Source organism: Phoxinus phoxinus, assembly GCF_949152265.1.
Source record: "Phoxinus phoxinus genome assembly, chromosome: 2".
NCBI lineage: Eukaryota > Metazoa > Chordata > Actinopteri > Cypriniformes > Leuciscidae > Phoxinus > Phoxinus phoxinus.
In genome coordinates this window covers 14,378,183-14,386,963 of record NC_136877.1, presented here as the reverse complement: position 1 = coordinate 14,386,963, position 8,781 = coordinate 14,378,183, and positions in this window count along the sequence as shown.

Here is an 8,781-nt window from a genome sequence, read left to right as displayed (position 1 = left end):
TCCCTTCAGCTGGACAGGAGAGTGAAGATTCCTCCTCAGGATCTGCACATACAGATGACACCATAATTCTTAGCAGCTGTTCCCCAGTATTATTAAGAACACAGCAGTGGCCAAAAGTGTTCCCAATCCCACTCTTCTCCTATGACACAGAATGTCAACTACAGAGGGGAAATGAGGAGCACAGAAGAAGCAAATCTAGGTTGACACCCTGCTCAAAAATGCTGTCTGACATACTGGAAAAAGTGGCTGAAAAAGTCTACACATACAAAGCATACCCTACAGATGCTGACTTCAGCGATGTTGCTGAGGCACTGACAAGGAAGCACCCCTGCCTGAGAGAACCAGGGTCTTTCAATGAGAGTTATGGATGGAAACAAAGGCTCAAGGTAAAAATGGCCAACTACCAGACTCTACTTAGGGCACATGGAACATCTGCAGAGCTCACTGAATTATTTGAAATCCAAGTCTCCAGAGGAGGCCTACCCAGCTAAGAATTTGAAGAGACCTAGACGAGCTGAGGTCAACCATTTTCCACCCTTGCCAAGGGGTGAGACTCCAGAAAGCCTTGAACAAGAGAGGATTTCCCTCCTGGCAGAACTACAGCAAAGAAACAACAGACAGGCAATAAAAGAAAAGATGGCAAAGACGTTTGGATACCGGAGACAATCAATTGTGCATAAGAAGCCTAGCATTGAAGACGTCTTCGAGAGATGGCCTGCACTTTTTCAGATGGAAGAGGTAGGTTTTTAGATGCAAAGCACCTCAGACACATTAGTCACCCATTCATTTACTCACTTAATTGTTGGCTTGTAGTGTAGTTTCACAGGCATGGCACTTTGTCTAAGACCAGTTAAATCCATGCGAGCAAATGTCTTATAGCTTACAGTTGAAAATGTTTAGATCTACCTAACTGTTGATTCACTTATGAGTTGTTTTTGTTGTAGGCGATAATTTAGTAAGGTTGTGCTGGTGATTCCCTTTTGTGTTCACCATCTTAAACTTCTATACTTATATGCTCTACTTTTTAGATCAATGCTGAGTTCATGCGGATCACAACAGTTCCCTTGGAGACAAAGTTCTTGCCGCAGTTGGACAAGCACTCCAAGTCAAGTCAAGTCACCTTTATTTATATAGCGCTTTTTACAATACAGATTGTATCAAAGCAGCTTCACAGTGATTACATGAAAATAATACAAAAAACAATTTCATCATCGTCCACCTTTAAGGCAGATCTATAATATTGTTGAATATTAAATGTCCCCAACTAAGCAAGCCAGAAGGTAAGGCAACAGCGGCAAGGAACCAAAACTCCATCAGGTGACAGAATGGAGAAAAAAACCTTGGGAGAACCCAGGCTCAGTCGGGGGCCAGTTCTCCTCTGGCCAATGAGTGAACAGTGTATGAAGTTCAGAATGAATCAGAGTATTTGTCTAGTTCCGGTTGGTTGAAGTCGGAGTGGTGAGGAGGAGAGACCGGTTGACACTTCAGGTCAGCGGCGTCGTCGTGTCCTGGCGCTGGTCCTTCATCAGATCTGGATACGGCCTGGTTCCGGTGGACAGCGGTAAACCTCGGGATAGACAAAGAGACTAATATTAGCGTAGACGCCATCCTTCTTATGATGTACCAAGTACATCAGGATTTACGGGAAGTGTTCCCGGTCCCGGCTGTTCTAAACTATGCAGCCTAATTATAGAAGTCTATAATGTGTTATGTGTATGCTAGGCCAAAGAGATGTGTTTTTAGTCTAGATTTGAACTGACAGAGTGTGTCTGCTTCCCGGACAATGTTAGGAAGACTGTTCCAAAGTTTTGGTGCTAAGTAGGAAAAGGATCTACCGCCAGCAGTCGATTTTGATATTCTAGGTATTATTAACTGGCCGGAATTTTGAGATCGCAGTAGACGTGAAGGACTATTATGCGTTAAGAGCTCGCTCAAGTACTGCGTAGCTAAACCATTTAGTGCTTTGTAAGTGATCAGCAATATTTTAAAATGTATACGATGTTTAATAGGCAGCCAATGCAGTGTTGACAGAACGGGGCTAATATGGTCATACTTCCTGGTTCTAGTAAGAACTCGAGCTGCTGCGTTTTGAACTAGCTGTAGTTTGTTTATTAAGCGTGCAGGGCAACCACCCAGTAGAGCATTACAATAATCTAGCCTTGAGGTCATAAACGCATGAACTAATTGTTCTGCATTATTCATTGAGAGCATATGACGTAATTTAGATATATTTTTAAGATGGAAGAAAGCGGTTTTACAGATACTAGACACATGCTTTTCAAATGAAAGATTGGTATCAAAGAGCACACCCAGGTTCCTAACCGACGACGAAGACTTAACAGAGCAGCCATCAAGTGTTAGACAGTACTCTAGGTTATTACGTGTGGAAGTTTTTTGTCCAATAATTAGAATCTCTGTTTTTTCTGAATTTAGTAGTAGGAAATTACAAGTCATCCAATTTTTTATATCAGCTATGCATTCCGTTAATTTTGTGAATTGGTAGGTTTCGTTAGGTTTTGAAGAAATATACAGCTGAGTATCGTCGGCATAACAGTGAAAGCTAATTCCATGTTTCCTAATGATATCTCCTAATGGTAGCATATACAGAGTGAACAGCAGCGGTCCTAGTACTGAGCCTTGTGGTACGCCATACTGAACTTGTGATTGATAAGACATCTCTTCATTTACTGCTACAAACTGATAACGGTCAGATAAGTATGATTTAAACCATGCTAGTGCAATTCCACTAATGCCAACATAATGTTCGAGTCTATTTAAAAGGATGTTGTGGTCAATGGTGTCAAATGCAGCACTAAGATCAAGTAATACTAATAGAGAGATACAACCACGATCGGATGATAAGAGCAAATCATTTGTGACTCTAACGAGAGCGGTCTCGGTACTATGGTACGGTCTAAATCCGGACTGAAAATCCTCGCAGATATAATTTCTTTCAAGAAAGGAACACAGTTGTGAGGATACTGCTTTTTATAATATCTTTGACAGAAATGGCAGATTAGAGATCGGCCTGTAATTGACTAGTTTTGTAGGATCAAGTTGCTGTTTTTTAACAAGCGGTTTAATCATAGCTAGCTTAAAGGTTTTTGGTACGTATCCTAGAGACAAAGATGAATTAATGATATTAAGAAGAGGATCTATGACATCTGGAAGCATCTCTTTCAGCAGCTTAGTTGGTATACGGTCTAACATGCACGTTGTCGATTTAGATGATTTGACGAGTTTGCAAAATTCTTCCTCTCCTATAGCAATGAATTAATCAAATTTTCCCTCAGGGAGACTACAATGCACTTCCTGATGCGATACTGTATTAGACGGTTGCATAGTTTTAATTTGTTAATTAATTTTGTCCCTGATATTATCGATCTTATAAGTGAAGAAGTTCATAAAGTCATTACTGCTGTGTTGCTTGGAAACTTCTGGGCTTGAAGCTTTCTTTTTCGTTAGTTTAGCCACTGTTTCAAATAAATACCTAGGATTATGTTTATTTTCTTCTAATAGGGTTGAAAAATAAGCAGATCTAGCAGCTTTTAAAGGCTCTCTGTAAGCAATCGAGCTCTCCTTCCATGAAATCCGAAACACCTCTAGTTTTGTTTTCTTCCAGTTTCGCTCCATTTTTCTGGCTGCTCTCTTAAGTGTGCTCGTTGTGCCACGGCGTTGGACTATGTTCTTTAATCTTCTTTAAGCGCAGCGGAGCAACTGTGTCTAAAGTGCTGGAAAAGAGAGAGTTAAAAGTTTCTGTTGCAATATCAAGTTCTTCTAAGCTATCCGGGATGCTGAGATGATGAAACTGATTAGGAAGATTATTGATAAAGCAATCTTTAGTGGCAGAAGTTATAGGTCTGACATATTTATAACACGGAGTCGGCTTTGCAGCCTTGGCTAAGTGTAATTTACACGAGACTAGATAGTGATCTGAGATGTCATCGCTCTGTTGCAGTATTTCAACGGCATCAACATCTATTCCATGTGATAGTATTAGATCTAGAGTATGATTACGACAATGAGTCGGTCCTGACACGTGTTGTCTAACTCCAATTGAGTTTATAATGTCTTTAAATGCCAATCCCAATGCATCTTTTTCATTATCTATGTGTATATTAAAGTCACCAACAATTAGTACTTTATCTGCAGCCAATACTAATTCTGATAGAAAGTCCGCAAATTCTTTGATAAAGTCTGTATGGTACCCTGGTGGCCTGTATACAGTAGCCAGCAGAATTTTCAAACATGATTTATCGTTTACACTATATATTTTTACATTAAGCACCAACACTTCAAAAGAATTATATTTACAACTAGATTTCATAGTGGTTTTGAAAATATTACTATAAATTACAGCAACACCTCCTCCTTTGCGTTTCAGACGAGGTTCATGTTTATAATGAACCTCCACCAAACTGTTGGAGGTCATCAGGAGCAAGGGAGGAGTTGTGAAAGAGAAGACCACCAGGACCTTGCAGGTTTTAAATGAGGTATCTATGAATAAGTTGTGTATCAGTGGGATCCATGGCTGAATATTTTTTTTATTTTTTTTGTAAATGTTTAATTTTAATTCTTAGTAACTGTTCTTACTCGGACTGCAGACATCAGCATCAGAAGAGAATGCATCCTCAAATCTCTGATGATCTACTTCGGCGAACCTGTTGAGCACCTTATCAAAGGATACCAGGTAAGGGCATCTCTCTCACTTGCTCACACAGTTAACACCTACAGACTAACATGGTCATAGTCTAGGTTTTCCTAGCCATATTTAATAAATAGGGGTGTGATGTAAAACTCCACTCACAAGACGAGATTTTAACACTATTTATAAGAAATCTTTGATGCTGAATTATTACTGAATATTGAGCAGAAAAACACTTACGTACCAAAACGATCTTTTTTAAGGGTCTTCCCTGGAACATTGTCCAAAAAAAGTGTGTCCAAACGAATCCATTTTCAAATGACTTAACTCGTAAAAGTAATAATATTACAATACTTATTACAAGTTATGTTACTCTTTATGTTACTATGTTGTTGTTGTTGTAGTAGTAGTAGTAGTAGTAGTAGTAGTAGTAGTATTTAGTTACTATTACTTTCACCACCGATTTACTTTTACTCCGATTTAAGAGTTCTTAGATACACAGAGTTTGTTACTAATGAGACAATCAGGCTCAAGAATGGCTGGTTTGCACTAAAAATAATATTTCTGACTAAAAATAATTCTCCAGCTTTACTTATTTTTTTATTTTCTATGCCTTTTCCCCTTCAAAATCACCCCAATCATTTTAGGATGCTAAATTCTTTTCAAATAGAGCAATTGAATTCCTGTTCCTGTATTTTTTCATATCGCAATATACATTGCAGAATAGAAAAATATTGCAATGGCAGTTTTTTTTTCCAATATCGTGCAGCCCTTGAGAAAACACTTCTGATCAGGCAGAAATCTCACCACAAATCCAAACGCATTTTAACTTTAGCACCTCTGATAAACTGCAGCTCACAGTCTCAAACAGAGCTAGGTAGCATTCCAGTTTTTAGATCAAAGCGTGCGCTGGTGTTGCATCAGCTGGGCGGAGTTGATTCACTCTGCGAGTGCACGTTATCAGTTATACATTTGTTTTATTTACTGTGTGAGATAATTTGATGTCACGTGAAAGCATGTGAAAAAATGTGCTTCTAACCAGACGAGAAATCTCGTCACTTTTAATCTAGTCATACCCCTTGTAATAAACATTTGATTCGTTTGATTTGCGCCTATTCAAGTTTTGAAAGTTTAGAGTGTATAAGAGCTTGGCACATTATGATCTAACATGTAATCGGGAGATTTCTGAAACTATAACGTACTTATTTTCACTTTTTTTTTATGCAGGAAAATGAGGTTGAAGAACTGGAGCAGACAACCATGGCGATCTTTATCACTGGGAAAGAGGATCATCTCCATCCACCCAAAGACATTACAATTGTCATCGAAGGAACAGAGGTCCTGTACGAGTTGCCCTCGGTTGCAACTGCTTTTGCCATGGTCTTTGGGCTCATATACACCCTGTAGCGTATTAAGCTGAATTCATGATTGGTTCATCTGAACACGTTCTTGCTAAGAGACTCCGATAACTTAAACCTCAGAATTCCTAAAATTGTGAAACAAGCTGCTGGTGCCTACGTGTCTGCGTCAAACAGTCACTCGACACCTTTATGGGGCATCTGGGAGAATGTAAGCAGGAACCAGCTCCAAACTCCATTTCCAAACGCATGAGCACGTGACATGGACTGACCTCTCCCAGACTGCCAACACACACAAAGTCTTTTACATTCTAAAATGCAGCACAAAGCAGATGGTCAGTTTCTACTATCTTGATTAAGTTACTATCCCAAGCAACAAACCCAGGCTCTGTGTTCCAGGACTGTGACGCGCCTACCATGTGTGTTAATCATTGATCTCTGATCTGAGAACACAGATCTCTTCCTGAGTAAACAAAAAGCATTCTGTTTAACTGTTTTGCTGACCAGCTCTTCGAACAAGCCACCATTGTTTAACAGATGTTCACCAAACGTTTCTTTAAGTGAATCATATTTAAGACATTACCAAATGTATATGATACTTTTCTGTGTTGCAGTTTATGTGTCACATAACATTGGGATTGTTTACAATATTAGTATGTATTAATCAAAATGTAAATGCTTCTAATATGTTTATCTTATGTAACTTTGTATTCCTATGATCTTAATATGACGTGTTTGATATCTCTGTAATTCTCTAAATCTAATGGAGTTGAATCTCGATAATAGACTGCAATGATATGATTATTACGATATGAATCCTTTTCAGTCGTAGAAATTACTAATTCCAAAGCTCTGTCATAAATCTATACAGCAGGGGGTCTTCTCGACAAGACAAAGAAAGTTCTCCCACTTCCAAATCACTGAAGGTGATTGGCCACTCGCACAAAAGAAGGCGTGATTCATACATTCCTTAAAGAGCCGAACCCCGCTCTTAGTTCGCTCTCTGTCCAACTCTTTCCAACATTATCCATCTCTCCAGCTCTTGAAGAAAAGCTCTTCCGCTCTCGTCTGCCCGTCATGTGAAGTCTCCGGCCTGAACTCCGCAGGAGTTCCCTCCGTTTTATTTTCTTTATCTTAGTTTTTGTTTCCATTTTCAAATTCTCCTTTGTTCGCTTCCACCTAAGAGTGAAACGAACTTAGCCTGAATTATTCCTTCGGTAATATCACTTCCAAGAGACCTTCAAATCTCCCACGACCAGAGCGCTCCGGAAAACACGAGAGTACGCGCCCGGCTCCGAGGACACACGAGAACGCGCGCCCCTGGTATCAGACACACACAACAAACGAACTATGCAAGTATAACTCCAACGAGTTTTTAATGTTTTAAGGTTTGATTCATTGTTGGCTCTCAAAGGTCTCTGATTTTGCTATTCTATGATCATTCGTGATCTATTATTCTCTCTCTCTCTCTCTCTCTCTCTCTCTCTCTCTCTCTCTCTCTCTCTCTCTCTCTCTCTCTCTCTCTCTCTCTCCTTTTCTCCCTCTCTCATCTGTTATCCGTTTGTCTTGTATTGTTTAACTGTAAGTTATGTACATAGACATATAATCAGTGTATATTGCGTAGTCCGTTTATTCTGTAGTTTTGCATTTATTAAAACCATTATACCCAGGACTGTTTCTGTGTGAATGCTCGTAATTACAAGGTCAATGAGATAGATCCAAGAGCTATCTGCTCTTATTAGTTACTACATTGAGTAGTTTAATTTTATAAACACAGGAAAATTAATGTTCACGGCCGGAAGGTTAATATTTCTTGGAGTTTATAAGAAGGGATAACTTTATTGAGAAATTGATAGGTTAATCTTATGGTCGTTTGCTGGACAAACACCTATTTGATAATTACATTCATTTCCCTTAAAAATTATCTCATAATCGATCTGAAATAAGATTATTGATATATGAATGAGGAATTATAATTCGTTGTGATTGATTATTCATATATTCATATAATCTATTTTCAATTTCGATAATTTAATGTAACTGTAATATGCAATATATTAATCATATTCATGATTAGTTATTAAAATTCCCTATAGATCATTTGAGCTAATGTTCAGGTATGACCCAATGCCGTTACAACCCTTAACCTAAAATATCCGAAAAGGCTGCAGTTCACCTTTGAATTTGTGCAAAAGGTCCTGATGGAGCTGGATGGAAAAAAGATGACCCCAAAAGTCACTAGACTGACCACCCAGCTGTACAGTACAGAGTAGGCAGAGCTGAATTGCACAGACTTGCTTAATTTTATGTTCCATTTGTGGTTAAACTTTATGGTGTTTTTACAGCCAAGACTTTGGATCCCTTTAATAAGAGGTTGCACTTACAAGGTTGCATTTTCACTGCAGCATTTACAAATTTGGCAGCGCAAGTTCGATGGCTACCAGCCTCGCCACCAACTTTGTTGGCTCAGAGTTTTGTTTGAGCTACTACATATCAATTAGTTGTATTTAAATGTAGATCTTACAGCTCTGTATCAGCAACTCTGTCAGTGTCTTAGGAGTTCCACTGTTCACTGTCTCAGGAGCAGTTCCAGGATTTGTCTCTGGTGTTCAGCTGAAAGAGACTAATCATATCATATACATTTGAAACAGGTATACAATACTCTGTCATAACATTTAATTGTATTTTAGGATGTTTTATGGTGAAATGTGTTCTGTCAGGACAAACCTTCCTAATTTAATAGTACCGGTACTACTAATGTGATGTCATCAAGTGATG